Source organism: Clupea harengus, chromosome 8, assembly GCF_900700415.2.
Source record: "Clupea harengus chromosome 8, Ch_v2.0.2, whole genome shotgun sequence".
NCBI classification, from domain to species: domain Eukaryota; kingdom Metazoa; phylum Chordata; class Actinopteri; order Clupeiformes; family Clupeidae; genus Clupea; species Clupea harengus.
This window is the reverse complement of record NC_045159.1, coordinates 22,849,709-22,857,299: the sequence shown is the minus strand read 5'-3', so window position 1 is coordinate 22,857,299 and position 7,591 is coordinate 22,849,709. Positions and strand designations below refer to the sequence as shown.

At 47.6% G+C, this 7,591-nt stretch overlaps 1 pseudogene; it reads left to right on the top strand.

Moving 5' to 3' along the window:
* Window positions 1-556: 556 nt before the first annotated feature.
* On the top strand, window positions 557-5,760 carry LOC116221561 (annotated as a pseudogene).
* The last annotated feature ends 1,831 nt before the right edge of the window (window positions 5,761-7,591 follow it).

The window sequence follows — 7,591 nt, the reverse complement described above, 5'->3', positions numbered from 1 at the left end:
AGTCGGGAGGTGAACGATTCGTTCATCTGCCGGATACGAGTCTTTGGATCATTTTTCACGGGACCTGCATAGCCTCAGCGCTGGTAGCTAGAGAAAACAGAAATGATTCGTTCATTTTGACTGGGTCTTTGGATACGGACCTTTGGATCATTTTTCACGTGACCTGCATTGGTTTAGTAGAGGAAACAGTTACCTTATTCCCTTTCGCGTGACCGCTGTTTTTAGTATAGAAACGTGAATTATATTCGTTCACAAGTCATAATGACTGGTTTTGTTATTTTCACTTTACATTTACACTTACAGTTTAGCCTCCTCTGAGAGGAGGAACCCAACCAAGCTACGATGAACTTAATGGAAAAATACCCCCAGGGGTGCCCGAGAGGGGGGGAGGATGAGCACCCCAGTCGGACGGACACAACGGTAACAGACCCAGGCAACGGACAAACGACTATGAGCAAGCAGTGTACATGCGGTAAAATCTGCAAGAACATCCATGGCTTAAAGATCCATCGAGCGAGGATGAAGTGCCCGTTGGGAGCAGAAGCAGCTAGCGAAAGGAGAGGCCGACAGGAAGTTACGAGCTATGACTACAATCATTGTCACCGTCGCAGCTGAACGGTTTGGTGAGGAGGAGAAGAAAAGCTCCGGAACATCTTACTCAAAGAATCAAAGAGTTGTAAGGATCGACAACATCAGGCAGGAGATGAAAGCGCTGAAATCCCAGTACAAGGCGGCAGGACAAGAGGAACGCATTGGCCTGGCCCAGCTAATGTGCATCCTTTGGAAAAACATCAGAGTTCTCCGCCGGGCTGAGTGGCATCGGAGACGGCGGCGCGAGAGGGCACGTAAACGCGCTGCTTTCATCGCTAACCCCTTCAAGTTCACTAAGGATTTGCTGGGGCAGAAGCACAGTGGCAGAATGGCCTCCTCGCAGGAAGACATAGACCAACATCTGAAGGGAGAGTGTAACAACCTCATAGAACCCCCTGAACCAGAAGTGCAGTTCGCTGCAGCTAAAGGAAGTCATGGAGGTTGTCCGCAAAGCAAGGGCAAGCTCTGCACCAGGACCGAGTGGCACTTCATACAAAGTGTATAAGAACTGTCCCAAACTCCTGCTGCGTCTGTGGAAAATCCTGCGAATCTTCTGGAGAAGAGGGAGGATCCCTGAACAATGGAGAGTGGCTGAAGGGGTATGGATCCCGAAGGAGGAAAACTCCACTCAGCTAGACCAGTTCCGCATCATCTCCCTGCTGTGTGTTGAGGCAAAGGTTTTCTTCAGTGCTGTTTCCAAACGGCTCTGTACCTACCTGGCAAAGAACACCTACATCGATACATCTGTCCAGAAAGGCGGCATTCCAGGAATGTCAGGATGTCTGGAGCATACTGGTGTGGTGACACAGCTCATTCGGGAGGCCAGAGAGAACAAGGGCAACCTGTCAGTGTTGTGGCTTGACCTGGCAAATGCATTCGGTTCCATTCCACACAAGCTGGTTCAGCTCACCTTGAGAAAACATCATGTACCCAGCAGGTGTGGAGACCTCATCGCTGATTATTACAGCAATTTCAGGATGAGGGTCTCTTCAGGAGCAATAACATCCAGTTGGCACAAGGTGGAGATCGGTATCATCACAGGGTGTACTATCTCTGTGACATTGTTCTCCCTAGCCATGAACATGCTCACTAAGTCTGCTGAGCCAGAGTGCAGAGGGCCCCGCACGAATTCCGGACAACGGCAACCACCCATCAGGGCATTCATGGATGACCTCACAGTCATGACAGAATCAGTCCCAGGCTGCCGGTGGATTCTGAAGGGACTTGAAAAGCTGGTGGAGTGGGCCTGGATGCGTTTCAAACCAGCCAAATCCAGATCAATGGTGCTGAGGAAAGGGAAGGTGGAGGACAAGTTCCGGTTTAACATCACAGGCACAGCCATTCCAACCATCACAGAGAAGCCAGTCAAGAGCTTGGGCAAGGTTTTTGACTGCTCTCTGAGAGACACAACATCCATCCAGTCGACCTGAACTGAGTTGGATGGCTGGCTGAAATCCGTGGACAAGTCAGGCCTACCTGGGAAGTTTAAAGCCTGGGTCTACCAACATGGCATTCTTCCCAGGATCCGGGGACCCCTCCTTGTCTACGCGGTCCCTATCTCAACAGTTGAGACCTTGGAGAGGAAAGTCAGCAAACACCTCCGGAGATGGCTTGGATTACCAAGGAGCCTGAGCAGCATTGCACTCTACGGGAACACCAACAAACTGCGACTGCCTTTCAAATCCTTGGAGGAGGAATTCAAGGTAACTAGAGCCAGAGAAGTGGTTCAGTACAGGGACTCGAGTGATCCTAAGGTGGCTAAAGCAGGGATCCAAGTGAGGACTGGCAGGAAATGGAGGGCAGAGGAAGCGGTTCAAGAGGCAGATGCAAGGCTGCGTCACAGGAGCCTGGTGGGAGTGGTCACACGAGGTCGAGCAGGGCTAGGATCCTTTCCAACTCCCCAAATGAACACCAGGGTGAAGGAAGGGCGACGACTTGGTTCAGGAGGAGGTGAGAGCAGCAGTGGAGGAGACGAGAACCTGCAAGGCAGTGGGAATGAAGCAACAGGGAGCTTGGACGAGGTGGGAGAATGCGGTTGAAAGGAAAGTGACCTGGGCTGAGCTTTGGAAAGCCGAGCCTCACCACATCAAATTCCTCATCCAGGCAGTGTATGACGTGCTTCCAAGCCCGTCAAATCTGCACATATGGGGCATAGCAGAGACACCAGCATGCCCACTGTGTTCCAAGCGAGGAACCCTCGAACACATCCTCAGTTGATGTACAAGGGCACTTGGAGATGGTCGGTACAGGTGGAGGAATGACCAAGGTTTTTTTTAAGTTAAAAAAGTTTGTAACAAAATATACATATATAATATATCTCAAAAGGATAGACATAACGAAGGTTAAATAAAAATTAAGTTAAATCACACTATTCAGCCACAGATAGATAACAATAACAGTAATTAAATCACACTAAAAACCAAAGGAACATTCTGCAACAAAACTGCAGTTTAGGACCTGCTCTAAGGCAGGTTTGCATTTAAGAAAACAAGCTCCCGGACCTTGGATGGGCTGAGCCTGTTTCTCCGATCTGAAATTATCTGACCCGTTTTAGAGAAAACTCTCAGAAGGCACAGATGTGGCCACAATGCAGTCTTGTCTTCATGACCTCACAGAGGCTTTTGTAAACAGGTGAACACTTCATCCACCATGCCAGAGGGTCTGATGTTCGGGGTAAAAGTGGCTCTGCAAGGTAAGCCCGCATCTCCATCACGGCATCAGTAGAGACAGTTGGTGTGGTAGTAGAAGGCATCAAGCTTGCAACCCTCTCATCAAAGTCCTCCCAAAACATGGCCCCTGTACTGGCAGCTGTAGCAGAATGTGAATCCTTCTCTTCCTCCCTATGGAGGGGGTCAACATGTGCTGCAGCAGATGTCATTCTCTTCACTGCCTCGTCTGCTGCTTTGCTGTTTGCAAAGGCTTGCTTTTTGAACCTCGGGTCCAAGCAGGTAGCATCAGCAAGCTTCTCGATGTACTCCACTTTACTGAACAACATTTCGGTCATCAGGCTGTCCACGAGATTTTGAACAGGTTCATGGATGGAGGGATTCCTTTGATTGCGGGCAACAATCCTCTGAAGGCCTCTTGCCATTAAAATTACTTTGGAGGCAGTCACAAACCTAAGGAGAAATGAACAATAATTTAAATATAATTACAGTTTTTCTCCATTGCTTTGGCTCAATTTTTAAAACGAAATTACACTCAAAACAACACGTGCAAACCTCCAAACCACTGGGCACTTGTTCACAACAGATTTGAATTTCTCATTCCTTTAATTGTTTTAGAAACTCCTTGCAAATGACAAGTACAATTGCCTACAGCTTGCACACATTTCAAATGATTTAGCACATCTGTGCAAACGGTTAGGTACAATTGCCTTCAGTTAGCCCAATTACCAATTGAATATATCTTGCTGGTCTAAACTGACTGTTGCTTCTCAGTCAAGTGGTTGTTCTCTGCAAAACGTCTTGGCATAATTTCCTTGTGTACATCATCACCTGCACTATAGTTCACTCCACTGTCAAAATCGTTCAGGCACATAATACCATGAAAAACATCATGGTATATACCGTAATATGGATCTCTTGGATCATCGGCTTCATTTTCAGGTGCAACTAGAACTTTACTAATCAAGGGGGAGTTTCTCACATCCGATCACCAATCACACAGTCATTTTAGTTAGCTGACAGGTGCTATCCAGGAGTATAAATGCTTCCATCAAATATCTAGGGCTTGACAAAGTTCAGTACAGTTTACAGTATGAACATGGAAGCACCTGGCCAGGTAAACAAACAAGGGCAACTGCCTGTTCGAGGAAGAGGAGGAAGAAGAGGAGCAAGGGTGCGTGGTGGTGGAGTAGGGGGAAGAGGCAGAGGAGGACAACAGGCAGTGCCAGATGAAATTCGGTGACACAATGGCAGAGGCAGGTCGTCGAGTTCAGCCTAATGTGCCACACTCTACAGTGTCCTCGATCATCCAAACATTCCGCAGGGAAAACAGGTATGTGCTCAGTCAACTATGGAATTATTGGTGGTAGAGTTACTAACTGTAGTATTCAAATGTATTGAACTAAAGTCAAAGTAAAACAACTAAATACAAATGGTAATAGTGTCTATTTGTGAATTCTAATGTCTAGGATTGGAAGACAACCTGGTGCGGGTGGCAGAAGAGCAATTTTCAACCAACAACAGGAACAGGAAATTTGCAATATTGTCGTGGCCAACAATTCCATCACACTGCGAGAAATCCAGACCACAATCCTAGAGGACAATGCTGGCATCTTCCAGAACGTAAACGCTGTCAGCATCTCGACAATTGACAGGGTCCTGATTTAAAAATCAGATGAGCATGAAGCAACTGTACAGAGTTCCATTTTAAAGGAACTCTGAGAGAACCAAGGAGCTGCGCTATCACTATGCAGTGGTATATTGTACAGTGTTATGCATTGAATATCATTATGACCTGTTATCAGTGGAGCATAGAGCCCAGTTTATTGAACTTGCAGAGAACACAGAACATTTCCATGTAATTTGTTGTCTGATTCTACTGCATAACCAATTTACAGTAATATTGTGTTTACTGTATTGTAGAGAATAATGGAGCTGGAGGCGAATGAGACCCCTCACACCCTGATTTTTGTGGATGAAGCTGGGTTCAACCTGGCCAAAGGAAGACGGCGTGGCCGGAATGTCGTCGGCCACCGGGCAGCGGTGGATGTCCCAGGCCAGCGCGGGGGCAACATCACCATGTGTGCTGCCATTTCAGAGAATGGTGTAGTCACCCACATTCCAAGTCTTGGCCCATACAACACCCAGAAGCTCCTGGTGTTCTTGGACCGCCTGCACGCTGATCTTATTCCTCTACATGAGGGGGGTTTGGTAGGGCCTCACTTGCCTACATATGTGATTGTGTGGGACAATGTGAGTTTTCACCGTGGCCCGCTCATCAGGGCGTGGTTCACTGCCCATCCAAGGTGGATGGTCTATGAGCATCGGGCCCTAAACCAGAGGTCCCTTCTCCAGGCAATGGATGCTGCTTGTGTCGATGTCACAGCAGATCAGTGCAGGGGATGGTTGCGGCATGCACGCCGATTCTTCCCCCGTTGACGAAAATCTGCGGGCAGACAGACGTGAGCGCGAGGATGAGCAGGAGAGTGAGGACGAAAACTAAACTCCAGCTTTGCTTTACTTTCCTACTGTATGTTTTGTTACAGTAGTGTAGGCTATACTTCATTTTAGTTTGGATGTGCTTTTTGTTTGACAGTATTTTTTGTTGTACACATTTTCTGTTTCTGTTTTGCAATTACTGTAGCATTTACTGTAACAATTTCCATGGCAGTATGAGTGCAATACAGTATGTGATGTGAAACCTTGTTGGCTCCTCTTGAATGAATCTTTTTTCTGTTTGATACATATAGTATTCTGGAAAGTAAACATCTACTACAGTAACCATTCAGTGTCAAAGGACTAAGCCAAGATTGAAATGTGCACATATATTTCTATGGTCCACTGCCATACTGACAAAACATCTAAATGTTTTGACCTGCAGTGTTTAAACAATGACAAAGGTGTCAAGGTAGGTACTAGGCATAGGATACCTAATATGCATGTGCCACTTCAGTAGCCAATCAATGAGTGAGCTGCGAGGCAGCCTAGTGGCCAGAAGTATGAAGTTGTCAGTTGGTGTTAAGTTTGTGACGACCCCGCCTCTTTTGGGTTGCTGGGCGGGCTGTTTGTCTGTCTCTGTGTTGTGTTACAGATGACCCGCAGGTGTGTTGGCTCAATAGTTATTGGGAACACCTGGGACCGGTGTTCCCAGTACTATAAGAGCACGTCACACTGATTCATCGAGAGATTGCCACGGAGATCCTGACGGATATTCAGAGAGATTAAGGACGCGCTGCTCGCGCAATGCTCATCGCTACGTACTTGCTAAAATACAACATTCCACCTACTGCCCTAGCATGCATACCTACATGACATCCCTACTGATCCACTGACCGTCCCCACCTCACTGTAGTCTTGCCTGGTCATAAAGTAATACCGTTTTGGAGTTAAGCTCTGTGTGAATCTCTGTTATTTGCCATGGCTGTGAGCCGGTTATGACATATTGGGGGCTCGTTCTGTTTGAATTCGGAGTTATTTTGGTGGTGCACGTTAGCTGGTTGTTCTCGTTGTGGCTGGGGCCCAATTTGGAAAACTACTGGACCAAAGGAAGGTAAGTGGACGTGCTGGGGCAATTGTGTTGGAGCTGAAGCTATTTGTTCCCTGTTAGGCACAGCAGCATTGATCCTTTGGGTTTCGCTGGTTTGTTTTGTTAGTAGTGTTGGGGTGAAAGCGGCTAGAGCGGTTGTCTCGGGAGCATCGCCATGGTGATAGGGTTGTTGCCAGTGACTGGTCGCTTCCATATACCAGCGGTATCGAGTGCATAATTACCCGCCGCGAGTAACCACATGAAGACCAGGGTGAGTTAGGTAGTATTTGGGTGTCACGACTGCCTGGCTCAAGGCAGCCCTGACATAAAATGGGTCGACCACACCGTAGTGATAGTTAAAAAGGGTTTATTTACAATAGGGAAAACAATCAGTATAATGTATTAAAAGGAAAGTGTCGTGCAATGTGTCTAGGGGTAAACAAACAAATGTGTAAAACGCGACGAGGACGGAGGAAATATTGAGTGTGGAGTTCCGTAGCCGGACGTCTTCTCCCAGGCTCTCACCACTGGAACAATCCGTACCCTACACCGGCAACGCAGAAGTCTGGAGCAGAGAGAGGCCGTCCATGGCAAAACCCCAGCCTCTTATAGGCCAGCCCATTACCTGTTAGGCACTCAGCACCCTGCAGGACAGATAGACAACAGCCGTAACACAAAAGTGGCGGAGCCCCTGGCCTTATTAGTAGGGCCGTAACATTGGGTTAGGCAGATAGAGGGGACGCTCTTGTTTGTCGGGTTACAGCCAGCGCGTCCACTACTGCGTTCTGTTGGTCGGGAGTTTAAAAAT